Source organism: Haliaeetus albicilla, chromosome 1, assembly GCF_947461875.1.
Source record: "Haliaeetus albicilla chromosome 1, bHalAlb1.1, whole genome shotgun sequence".
Classification (NCBI taxonomy): domain Eukaryota; kingdom Metazoa; phylum Chordata; class Aves; order Accipitriformes; family Accipitridae; genus Haliaeetus; species Haliaeetus albicilla.
The window spans coordinates 85,508,117-85,519,935 of NC_091483.1; the positions used below are offsets into that span (position 1 = coordinate 85,508,117).

The window sequence follows — 11,819 nt, forward strand, 5'->3', positions numbered from 1 at the left end:
TTGGGATTATGAAATAAGGAAATTTTTTAGGAGAATATTAGCAAATTGATTGTATAGAATTGCCTTGAAAAGAAGGATATATCCTAGTTTTAGTTGATATCTTTACTGGGTGGCCCGAGGTTTTCCCTTGTCGCACCAACAAAGCAAGGGAAGTACTCAAAGTCTTGCTCAAAGAGATAATACCAAAATATGGGGTGCCTGTAGGAATGTCATCTGACAATGGCCCTCATTTTATAGCAAAGATTGTGAGACAAGTTGAGCAAAGTATTATCTATAGATTGAGACTATCACACCCCATATAGACCACAAGCAAGTGGGGGGGCAGGGGGAGGGGGGGGGGAGAGAGAGAGAGAGAGAATGAACTATACCCTTAAGCAACAGTCGAGTAAAATTTGTCAGGAAACCTCACTCCTCACATGGGTTAAAGCATTACCCATGGCTCTATTAAGAATCAGAGTATAGCCAGAAGAGAAAGAAAATTTAAGTCATTATGAAATGTTGTATGAAAGACCGTATCAAGAGTCCTACGTTCTGAGTATCTTGAGTGCCTTTGGAGATATGTTTTTAAAAGGTGTTATGATTTCTTTAAGCAATTCTTTTCAAGAACTTTGTCAGTATGTCTCCACAGCTGGACCCTTAGAACTGGACGTAGCAGCGCATCCCTTCCGACCAGGAGACTAAATATATATAAAATCACTGAGAAGTGGAAAGGACCGTATCGAGTCATTTTAACAACCCTTATAGCAGTAAAGGTCTGGGAGAAGAACCTTGGCTTCATTATTCAAGAATAAAGAAAGCACCAACAAGAAACCGGAAGTCTAAAGAAACTGGCCCTTTAAAACTGAAAATCTATAAGTAAGTTTCACGTTATCTGTTTGGGAAAACAGCTGTGTAAAGTTGATAATATTGGGGTTGCTATTAGGAATATTGTCGAGGGCAATAATCTTTTTGTGTGTTTAGAGGGCGTATGCATTTTTTTTGAGGGGTTCTAAACATGAGATAAACAAAATGAAACAATTATTGTTTGAGCTATTAATCTTGAGATTAACCGTTTTTGTAATTTGGATTTAAAAAAAAAAATCTAGTTTTGTAACTGATTCAAAGTTTTGTAAAGACACAAAATTTAACCTCAGTAACAAGCCTGCCTTCCGATTCCAAAGTCAGATGAAAATCTAGTTCCGTGGAGAATACTGACATTGAATTTAACCAAAACTTGAGAAAAGATGCAGAACAATGAGAATCATTTTAGCAAATTAAATGGGATGGATTTAAAAGGCAATTATTTTTTTTAAATTTGAAAGAAGGAATTATAGCGTTGTGAATTATAACATTACCAAACCATCCACCTCATGGACAAAAGAATTCATTTAATCGCCCTTCGGGAGAAACTTGTACAAGCACCCCTTGGGGCTGTCAGTTGCCAAAACCGTAGAGACAAGTGCAAAAAGGAACTTGGGATCATATTGAAACTATAAAACGATGTCTAGAATTTACTGGAGTTCCAGGATCCTTGTTAGAGCCACCCAGAGTCGGGACCATCTATGGAAATTTAGACTGGTTTAGACAACCAGAGAAAAATCACAGATCCTAAACAGAGCTGAATGAAGGCTTATACTTGCAGCTCTTCTGACCCCAAACTCCAAAGACTTTCTCTAGTAGCTAAAGCTCTAAGATGGGGATGTATTTGCAGAAAGCATAATAATATTTGACATGATCTTTGGTCCCCTCTTCGGGACCAAACGGAAAAAATTTCGCTTGGAGTTGACTGTATTAAAGGACAGGTGAAAAGTTCAGGCTTAACTGTTTGGGTGACTAGTGATGATATATGATCCACTCACCTTTTCATGAAGGAGAAAGGCAACTCGTGGACTTTAGACTTAATAACTCTATCCTCTCTCTGGAAGAAATCTCCCTTGTGGCCTCGCTGGTGGACCTGGGTAAATGGAAAAGATGATACCTGGCAATGGCCAAGTCTTAGAACTAAAATAAGAGGGGTATTAAAATCTGTATTTTGACCCCAGTTAACAGCTCTTCCCAATCAGCTGACTCTTGACATCTTTCATTCAATCAAGGAAGTGCCTGCTGCTTAAGTTCACATTGGTGTCGAGGAGTTTTGTTCCGGATTTGGGTACCACAGCTGCGGGCCGGGGCTGGAGGAGCCGCAGGTGCGGGCAGTGAGGCTGATGGGGACGGCCCCTCCCTGGCCAGGGGGGGCTGCCGGGGGAGGGGCCGGGGCGGGGCCGGTGGGAGCCCAGGCAGGAGCGGAGCGGAGGCCGGGGTGCGGCTGCCCCTCGGACCGCGAACGTCGGAGGCGGGGGTGGCCCGGGGGGGGCGGGGGTGGCCCGGGGGGGGTGGGGGCCGCCTGTGCCGAGGCCGGGGGCCCTGGGGGCTCACAGGGCGGCTGGGAGCACGTGCGCGCGCGGGGGGGGGGGGTGCTCACAGGGCGGCTGTGATCACGTGCGCGCGGGGGGGGGGGGGCGCTCACAATGCGGCTGTGAGCACGTGAGCGCGTGCTCACCGGGCCCCGTGGCGGGGCTGCGCAGTCGGCCGGCGGGTTCCGGGGAAAGCCCCGAGGGGGACGGCGGGGACCGTGTCGGACGCACGGAGCGGTAGCGGGGCCGCGCCGTGCCGAAGCGGCGGCGGCGGCGGGCGCTGCCCGGAGCCGGAGCCGGGCGGGGGGTGCCGCGCCGTGCCGGAGCCGGGCGGCGAAAGCGCGCCGGAGCTGCCCGGAGCGGCGCTGGGGTCTCGGCGGGAACTGCGGCTGCGCCGGCGTGGGGGTGGGCGGAAACGGAAGCGGCGTCCCCTCGGGGCCAGGCAGCAGGGCAGGCTGCCTCCCGGGGCATGCCGGGAGCTGTAGTTTTCGCGGACTCGGCGGCCGGGCGGCAGCGTGGCTCTCGGGCGCGGCGTAGTTCTCGCTGCCGCCGCGGCCCCCGGAGTCCGACAAGGTCAGACGCAGGAGCGTTACCGGTTTCGTGTGGTTTTCCGCGGGCTTCCCGCTGCGCCCGCTCCCCGACCAGCCGTGCGGACGCGGCTCCCGGGCGCATGCGCCGTCCTGCGCGTGGGGCAGCCCGGCGTTCGCTCGCTGCTCTGACCCCTCCGGCGCATGCGCGGTCCCTGGGAGCAGCGTGGTGGCGCGCAGGGCGGGGGTCTCGGCGGCAGCGGGCGAGCGCCGGGACCGCGGGTGAGGCGAGCGATCCCCTCCGGCGGGGGCGGTGGCGGGGGGTGCCTCCTGTCCGCTGGCCGCCCAGGGCTGGCGGGACGGGAAGCTGCGAAGCGGCCGCCGCGGCAGGCTCCCGGTCCGCCGGAGGCGAGCCGGGCCAGGGCAGCGCCGGGCAGTTCCCCGAGAGCCGATAGAAGGGAAGAGGGGACGGAGGCGGGCACCCCCCAGGCGCGGCCAGCGGGCGCCTCCCCGAGTCGCCGGAGCTCCCCCGGCGCCTTTGCTCGGCCCGTGCGGCTGCCCCCAGCTCCAGCCCCTCCCCTGAAGCCTGTGCTGTAGCCGCAGGCAGCCCCCGAGCCCTGTCGTGAGGGCAGCAAGCTGGCCCTGCGATGTTCTCGAGTCTCCCTGGACGTGGGTGCCGTTAGCAGCGGCGCGGGGAACGAGCGGCGTCTGCGGAAGCCCCTGCGGAAGGAGGGGCTCCGGCCAGGGTCGAGCTACGGTAATAACGGTCACTGCTGCCTCTTTCCCTCTCCCAGAGGCCACGCTGTGAGTGCGGTTGTCCGTTCGTCCCCGGGGATGCCGTTGACTGCAGCAGCCTCAGGCTTGCGTGGGCTGTCTCTGCCTGGCCTCCCTCTCCTCGCGGCGCGGGAGCACAGAGGGACAGGCGGAGCGCTTACTGGCTGTGGACGGGAGCTGCTGAAGCTGGAGAGGCCACAGAAAGGTAAAGAAGAAGAAACGGCAGGCCATCTGGCTGGCAGCTGCCTCCCGCTGCAGCCAAGAGAGAGCCTGCCTCTCTGGGTGTGGGAGGATCCCTCCTCGTAGTCCACAGCAGGTCAGACCGCCAGGGTCTGTATGCATGACCAGCAGCGCGGTACGGCCACATAGTGAGCGAGCGAGCGAGGCTACGTGTCTAGGAGGCCTCATCTCGTAAGAGCTGCGAGGCGCTCGCGTGTTCCGTTATGTGGAGGACAGCCAAGCGACTGGAGTTACAGAAGAGCAAGGGAGGAGAGAAGGAGAAAGAAGCGTCTGAACTGGCAAGGTCTCCTGGCAGCTCCAAGAGCGAGAGCTGTGGTGCGTCCTGGGCCCTCGGGGCCCTGTCACTCCTCTTGTGCCTCCCGGTCCCTCCCTCCCCCTCTCCTGACCCCCTCGCTTTCTCATGCTGCTGTGACGTTTGTTTTTTTGTTTGTTTGTTTGTTTTTATTTTGCTTCCCTGTGCCTCCTCTCTTCTGTCTATTCTCTTGTCCTGCTCCCTCTTCCTCCCCCCCTTCCTCTCTCTCTCTCTCATTCGACTGCCCCCCTTTCTTTTTCTCTCTGCGTTCTTGTCCTGCTCCCTCTCCCTCTCCCCCCGCCCCATCCCCGTCTTTGTCCTGCAGCCAGTCGCTGGTTTTTCCTTTTCCATCTCCTTGTCCTGATCTGCATCCGCCTCTTTCCCCGCCTCCCAATTTCTCTGGCCTGTTGCCCTGGCGTTCTTTTCCTCTCTGCGCCTGTACGTGCCGCTCTGTGTCCCTGCCTTCCTATCTCTCTTCTTCCTACTTTCTGTTTCTATCCCTTTGTCTTGCTCGCTGTTGCTGTTTATTTTTGTCATTCTGGATCTCACTGTCCCCGTCCTCCTTCCTGGTCATCTCTTACTCTCTGTGACCCTTTGTGCTGCTTCCTGCCCCTTTTTTATTCACCCTCCCTCTCTCTGCAGGGCTCCTGATACCTCTCTTTCTAAGTTTCCCAACCCCCTGTGCTTCTCACGGTCTCTGTCTCTGTCAGACTCTCTCTCTCTCTCTCTCTCTCTCTCGTTCCCATTGTTCTTGTCTGTCGCGCTGTCTTGCTTCCTGTCCTGTCGTTTCTCGCTGTATCCCTTTGTCCCGCTCCCTGCTCTTATTCGTATTCCTCTCTGTCCTGAGGACCGTCCCAGTTTTTTATCTCCGTCCTGCCGCTGTCCTGATTTTTCCTTCTCTGCCATGTTCCCTGTCCCTCTTTCTGTCTCTTTTCCTCTGTCCCTGCTGCTTATTTCTCCATCTCTGTCCAGACCCCTGTCCCTTCCCCCCCCCGCCCCGCCTTGCTGTTCCTCTGCCTTGCTTTCTTTCGCTGCCTTTTCTGTCTGTCTTTCTCTGCCCCATTCCCTCTCCCGCCCTTTCTAACTGTGTCCGCCTGTCTAGCTAGCTGTCGCTTCTTTCTTTTTTCTGTTCCTCAGTATTTTTTTCTTTTTCCGTATCTCTCTCCCGCTGCCCATCGCAGTTGGTTTTTTCCCCTCCGATGCTGGCCTGCTCTTTGTCCCTTTTGTCTCTCTGTGTCCTTCTGTCATGCTCCCTGTGTCTATTTAATCCCTTCATCTCTGTCCTGCAGCCCGTCGCTACTTTTTTTTTTTTCCTCTTCCGTGCCTTTGTCCTGCTCCCCGTCCTTGTCTCTCTTTCCCTTGGTTCTGCCTCCCGTCCTTTTTTCCTTTCTTGCTCCATCTCTCTGTCCTGCTCCCTATCCCTCCCGCGCTCTCTCTGTTTCTGTGTCCTTCTCCTTGCCTTTCCCCACGGTCTCTGTCTTGTACCCTCTTTGGTTTTCTTGTTTTCTGGGTGGCTGGGCCCGGCTACCCGCGGGGGTGCTTCGGCTGGGGGTTTGGGGTGGGGGCCTGGCCGTGCCGGTGATGGCGGGGAAATAAAGCCTGAAACGGCAATCGTGAAGCGACGCCCTGCCTGTGCTGGGGCTGCCCGGCAGAGGCGTGGGGCCGGGCCCTCCGCGGGTCCCGAGCACTCCCCGAAACTACGTGTGGGGCCCCGGGGGTGCAGGGCTGTGGGGTGGCTTACGCTCGGCGTCGCCCGTGGGCACTGCAGGGTCAGAAATGGAGAACAAGTTTTCTGTTCCTGGGGCTTGACAACAGGCTCGCGTGGCTGATGTGGGGGCTCGGAAACAGACCGAGCTGCGCGGCTTTGGGCCCAGAAACAGAGGTCCGGCCCTGCGTGTTTGGGCCTTGAGAACGGGCTCAGCAGCCGGGTTTTTTGGCTCCCAAATGGGCCCCGAGTCAGCTGGTGCGGGGGCCAAAAGCGGGAGCCGGCTTGGCTGGTTTTGCAGGCGGGTGGGAGGGTGTTGGGGGCTGCGGGGGGAAGCGGGGGGCGGGCAGGGTGCGTGGACCCTCCCCGGAGATGGGGGTCTGGTTGTGTCGGACGCCGAAGTTTGGGAGTCCGGCACGCAGCAGGCCGAACTCAACATCTGTGATGGTCTGTGGGGGGGAAAGGCGCTTTTCAGACCCCACGTGCCCTCTTTGAGTCCAGCTCTTCTTTCTGCGCTGCTCAGAATAGTTGTTAAGTAATTAATCGCGCAAACTAACGAATATTTATTCGGCGTGTAACTCTGATGTTTAATCCCAATGCTCCAGTTTTGACAGCAGTTGATATACAACCTTATGGAAAGCCCAGACCGTTGCACGTAGCTGGAGCTTGTAAGGAGAAGCAGCTGAAATCAGCCGGCGCTTCAGTGCGGAGCTGGGGCTTCAACGAGCCAGAACTGTAGCAAGCGGGAGCTGGAACGAGGCGGGGTGTCTGCTGTCTGGAGCGTGCATTAGCCAGAGGCAAAAGTACCTGCGGCTGTAAGGAGCAGGAGGCGCGATTAGCTGGAGCGTCTTTTCGCTGGAGCGTCCGTCGGCCGGACTGCGCTCCCAGCACGGCGGAAGAGCGGCCGGGCGCGGGCAGGGCTGTCCGCAGCAAGCCGCTCCGAGCAGCAGGGAGGTGAGTTGTCCTTCTGCCAGCGGGGAGCCCGGCCTCTTCCCTCGGGCATGCAATCCACGCCGCGCTCCTCTCTCTGCGTGGAGGGTCTCTCCCGGTCCGTTCCCGCGGGCAGAAGCAAGGTGGGGGTCCCCCGTCTCTCCTGGGGCAGCCCCCCCTGCGAGGGGGCGAGGTGTCGTCGTCCCCTCGGTACCGGGCAAAGGGGAGAGGAACCGGCCGGCGGGAGCTCCTGGGGTGCAGAGCCCTTCCGGCAGAATCCTCCCCTGTCTTTTCACCGATGGCTGGGTGTGACAAGCAGGTTCATTTCTTTGTCTCCTCTTCTCCCAGCGTAACCTTCCACGTCACACGAAGAAAATCCTGCGTGGTCAATTCCGCTTGCTGCTCAGGTAATCGCACGTATCGGGCTGGGGGAGCGGAGAGAAACACTTGCGAGTTCGAGGGCACTACAGATGCTCCACGTTAAACCCACAGAGAAGGCAAATTTGCTGCTAGTGCAGAAAGGGTGATGGAAAAATTGCTGTTCACAGATCGTGCCCTGTTCCTGAACTGGTCCCTTGATGTGTTTTTTTTCAGGGGAAAGAATGAAATTTCCTGTCTGGTAAATTCAGAGCTGCCTCTTAGCTTCTTCAGGGTCGAGTGTTTCTCTTCTCTCTGTTCATACTGATTTGATGGGCAAGCTGGAAATAGCCTTTTACTTTTTTATGTATAACTGAATTTTTAGGAATATGGGGTGTCCCCGTAGTTCATTTTTGAGCACCTAGATGCCAGTAGAAATGTAATGAGCGAAACATGATGGGAACTGGTACTTAAACTTGATTTTTATTTGGTTTTTTTTTTTCCTTCCCCATTAAGAGTGTTGATGGCATGTTGTCCCGTGGGACAATCCCCATTCCGTTCAGCGGAGTCTTCAGTCTAGGACTTTTAAGTGACAAAGTTTGTCCTTCCAAAAAGGGACTAGTCATTCCTAGGACCGAGGCATAGACTTGGAGAGTCGCTTAAGTACGTGGGAATTAAAGCCAACTTTCAGTTGATGTTGCTGCTGTTGGTCTTTGCTTTCATTGATTTCTCCACCACTCCCTCGTGGTTGGGAGCTCTGAATCGTAATGTTTTTCAGTCTCTAACACATTTCCACCCCCACCCCCCAAAAAAAGGAGAGGCAGTGTCTAAAAGTTAATTAGTTTCCTCACAAATGCGTGAGTAAATAAAATTTGAGTTATGATGATTAAAACCATATAAATGACACCAGTCTTGCAGATCTGGACTATTTCTGAACAGGCATTCATCACATGCAGAAGTCGTCAGGGTACAGATCACCTGCGCTTCATGCTCTGACAAGACAAAATGCTGAGGCAGGGATGAGCTCTGAAAGAAGAAGGAAAAAAAAAAAAAAGGATACAGGGTCACGGTTTTGTTTTGTTGTTGTTTGTTTTTAGAGAGTGCAATATTGACTGGTGCCAGCCTGCAGAGCTCTTGTGCTGCCTGACCTCTCCTTCTCTTTCATGGCTGTAATTGTCGTTTGGATGATTGTAGAAGAGCAATGAAGTTACTTGCCTCTGTGAATGTGCTGGTAATACCAGGAAGGCAAATGCTTGAACCAGCAGTGAATAACTTGGCGACGAGTAGAATTTCTGAAGGAAGAACAGCAGCAGCAACAGGAAGCAAATAGCAAGTGACCAGAAACTTGCGTGTGTCAAAGGCATCAAAGCTTTCTTGCCGAACGTTGTTTGGCAATATGTTCCAAATGGCTTTTTTCGGTAAACGTAAATTCTCAGGAAGTTCAGGGCTGTGTGTGGCAAAACGTGTCCCTCTGCGTACGCGTCCTGCTACGTAAATAGCATGGGTCAGTGGCAAGTCCAGTGGCAGGGCTGCTGTGCCCTACTCTCGACGTTGCCGTGGTAGTGTTGCGGTATTTAGACCTTCACGGACAGGCCGAGGAACGGAAGGAGAATGCCCGTTTTCTGTAAGGGCTCAGAATGCCGACCCTTTTCTCTGCCTGCCGCTCCCCTGTGCGTGAGATGAAGCTGTTTTATTTTTCTCCCTTGTTCCTGGTCTAAATATTTCTGGAGCTGTTGCTGCTGTGGGTTTGCAATTGGTGTTACTGCGTTTTTGTAGCGTTCTAGCGATGGGTCGTTTCTGCTGTGGCGAAGCGTTGAGATACGGTTTTTGGTTTAAAGCGTCAGAAACTACATTCACGGAAACCGGTAACTCGCGGCGTAGGGGAAACCGATCTGGCGCGTGCGGCTGTGCTCGCAGGGCTGCTCGGTGGCTCCTCATCAAAACGGCAGGGTGTGTGCGTGGACATCCGTAGGGTTGTGCTCTGGGTCCGAGAGCGTTAACGTATTTTTGCTGTTGGAAGATGGAATGGAGCGTGTGCCTGTTAAATCTCAGGGCGGTCAAAAGCTAGGAGGGACCCTGAGCGGGTTTGGTGGCACAACTGCGGTTTTAAAAGATCTTGACCGTTTGGAGCAACGGCCTGGAAAAAATGATTCCTTTTTTGCAACGAGGCAGTTCACAAGGACAGATGTGTTGCTGTGCTCTTTAGCAAAACTACTCAACTTGGGACGTATAGGGTGATGAAGCCTCGGCTATACTAAGGCTTGAGAAAATGTATGTAGGTCTCTTATGTCTGTCACCTGTGCGTATCTAGGAAAGTGAGTTCTAGTGAAAGTAAAGTTGCCAATGAGTCAAAAAAGAAGGGAGAAAAAAAAAGGCACGGTTGTCTGAAAAAATGCAAAAGCTCTAGTGGCCTGTGTCAACAACTGTACCGAAGATGACGCAAAAATACTTTTTCCTCCGCTCAGTCGTACTGTCTTCGCAAACCTTCACAAAAAAAAAAAAAGGCAGCTTTGGATTCCTACCCAGCTTTGTGCTAATGTTTTTTTTTCTTCTCTCAGCTGGATGTCAGCTGGCACCGTTTCGCCGTGGTTGCCCTTTCTTCTGCGGTGACGGTACGAGACAGATGGAAAGTTTCCGTAGTGGTCTGCATTTGAAGAATATTTTTTATTTGAAGAATAAAATAAAGAGGATCTGTAGGTTTTAGGGATTATTCCGTGCAGGGCCCGGACGATAGAACACCAATATGATGATTAAAGTCGTCCCTTTATTGAGCTTAGCTGATCATTTTTATACAATTCTCTAAGTTGTTTAGAAACTCTGATTGGTTGCTGCATGCAAGCATTTGGTGTCCACGCGCACAAGCATAAACGGTGCTTGGTTACATCGGTACTGTCCACGCGCACAAACGTAAGATAAAGTTAGTTATACCTGCTCTGTACACGCGCATAAACATAGGACATAATTGGCCGTATTAATTAAAGCATGCAGGACTTGTCTTAGTCCAATTGGTTGAGATAAGCCCCTGAATTGAGGTTGTTTGTGCCAAGTTCCCTTTATCATGGAATGTGCACCTGTGTTTTTCTAATTGGTATCTTTCTTTTTCTCTCTTCTTGTTTATTCTGTTCAAGGCCTTCTAAAAGCGTCTGGAACGCTCCTGTGACCATGAGCTACTTGTAGGCCCGATAACTAAATTCCCTGTAACTGAACACTACAAGGATCCAGCCAGCAGCTGCAGACAGGAGATAGCCTGCCTCTCCAGGTGAGGATGGATCCTTCTTAGTGTAGTCCTCAGCAGATCCGATCACCAGTGTGCACGGCAGGGTCTGTATGCGTAACCAAAACCACAGTACAGTCATGTAGTGTGTGTGTGCATGTGAGGCTGTGTTTCTAGGAAGCCTCATATTGTAAGAGCTGTAAGGCACCAATCTATTCTCTTAGGTGGATGACAGTCAAGTGACTGCAGCTACAGAGGAGGAAGGGAGAGGGAGAGAGAGACAGACATGTCTGAACTGTCAAATTCTCCCAGCAGCTCCAAGAGTGGGAGGTACAGTGAGTCCTGGACCCCTGGGGCTGTGTCACCCCTCTTCTGCATCCCAGTCCCTCCCTGCCCCCACCTTTTCTTTCTCTCACTGCTTTAATTTTTTTGTTTTTTTCTTCCTGTACCTCTCCCTCTCTTGTTCTCTAAGTCCCCCTCTTTCTCTGTTGTTCTGCCTCTCTGTTTTCTTTTTCTCTCTGCACTTCTGACCTGTCCCATCCCTCTTTTTTTATCCTCTGTTTCTGCCCTGCAGCCCATCACTACTTTTTCTTTCTCCATCTATCCGTCTGTCTTCTTATCCCAATCTTGTAATTCCTCCCTGTCTGCCCTTTAGCCCTTCACAGTTCCCGCCGCTTTCAGCTGTCTGATGCTGTGTCTCTATTTTTAAATTCCTTTTTCTGCCCTGTATTCTGGATACACTTTTACTTTCTTAGATTCTTTTGTTCCAGGTCCCTGTCCCTATGTTTTAACTTCTTCCCTCACTGTCCCATAGCCCATTTTTGTCTTTATTATTCTCTCTCTGTCTGGTTCCCTGTCCCTATTCTTTATTTTCCCTCTCTCTTCCCTTTAGATCATCAGTGTTTTTGATATTTCTCAGTCTCTCTCATCTACCTCACTCTCCCCTTTTTTAATTCTTCCTTCTGCCCTGTGGCTCATCACTAATATTTGTTTTTCTCCATCTCTCTGTCTGGTATCCTCTCCCTTTTTATTAGTTCCTCCTCTCTGTCCTGTAGCCCATTGCTACCCGCCCCCCGCCGCCCCATCTCTCTCTGTCTCCCTTTCCATACTTTTCAATCCCCCCTCTCTGCCCTGTAGCCAATCACTGTTGTAGTGAGTTTGTGTGGCAAGCTGGGGCAGGGGAGTGGGCAGGGGCTGCAGGGGTGGGTTCTGTGAGAAGACACCAGGACTTGCCCCCATGTTGGGCAAAGCCAGTTCCAGCTCCAAGATGGAGCTGCTACTGGTCAAAGCTGAGCCAACCAGCAACGCTGGTAGCACCTCTGTGATATTTAAGAAGGGCTAAAAAATGCTGTGCAGAAGCTGTCAGTCCTGCAGACACCAAAGTCAGTGAAGAAGGAAAAGGAGGAGG

General features: G+C 52.8%; 1 long non-coding RNA gene across 2 annotated transcripts; it reads left to right on the plus strand.

The window, feature by feature from the left end:
* Window positions 1-3,116: 3,116 nt before the first annotated feature.
* On the plus strand, window positions 3,117-9,840 carry LOC138688073 (uncharacterized). Of its 2 annotated transcripts, XR_011327136.1 has the most exons (5): window positions 3,117-3,181; window positions 3,694-4,228; window positions 6,516-6,864; window positions 7,189-7,247; window positions 9,756-9,840. It is a non-coding gene; the product is annotated as an uncharacterized lncRNA (long non-coding RNA). The 2 variants fall into 2 exon arrangements; XR_011327137.1 differs by lacking the exons at window positions 3,117-3,181; window positions 6,516-6,864; window positions 7,189-7,247; window positions 9,756-9,840 and adding exons at window positions 7,435-7,492; window positions 7,714-7,857 and having other exon boundaries at window positions 3,250-4,228.
* Window positions 9,841-11,819: the final 1,979 nt, after the last annotated feature.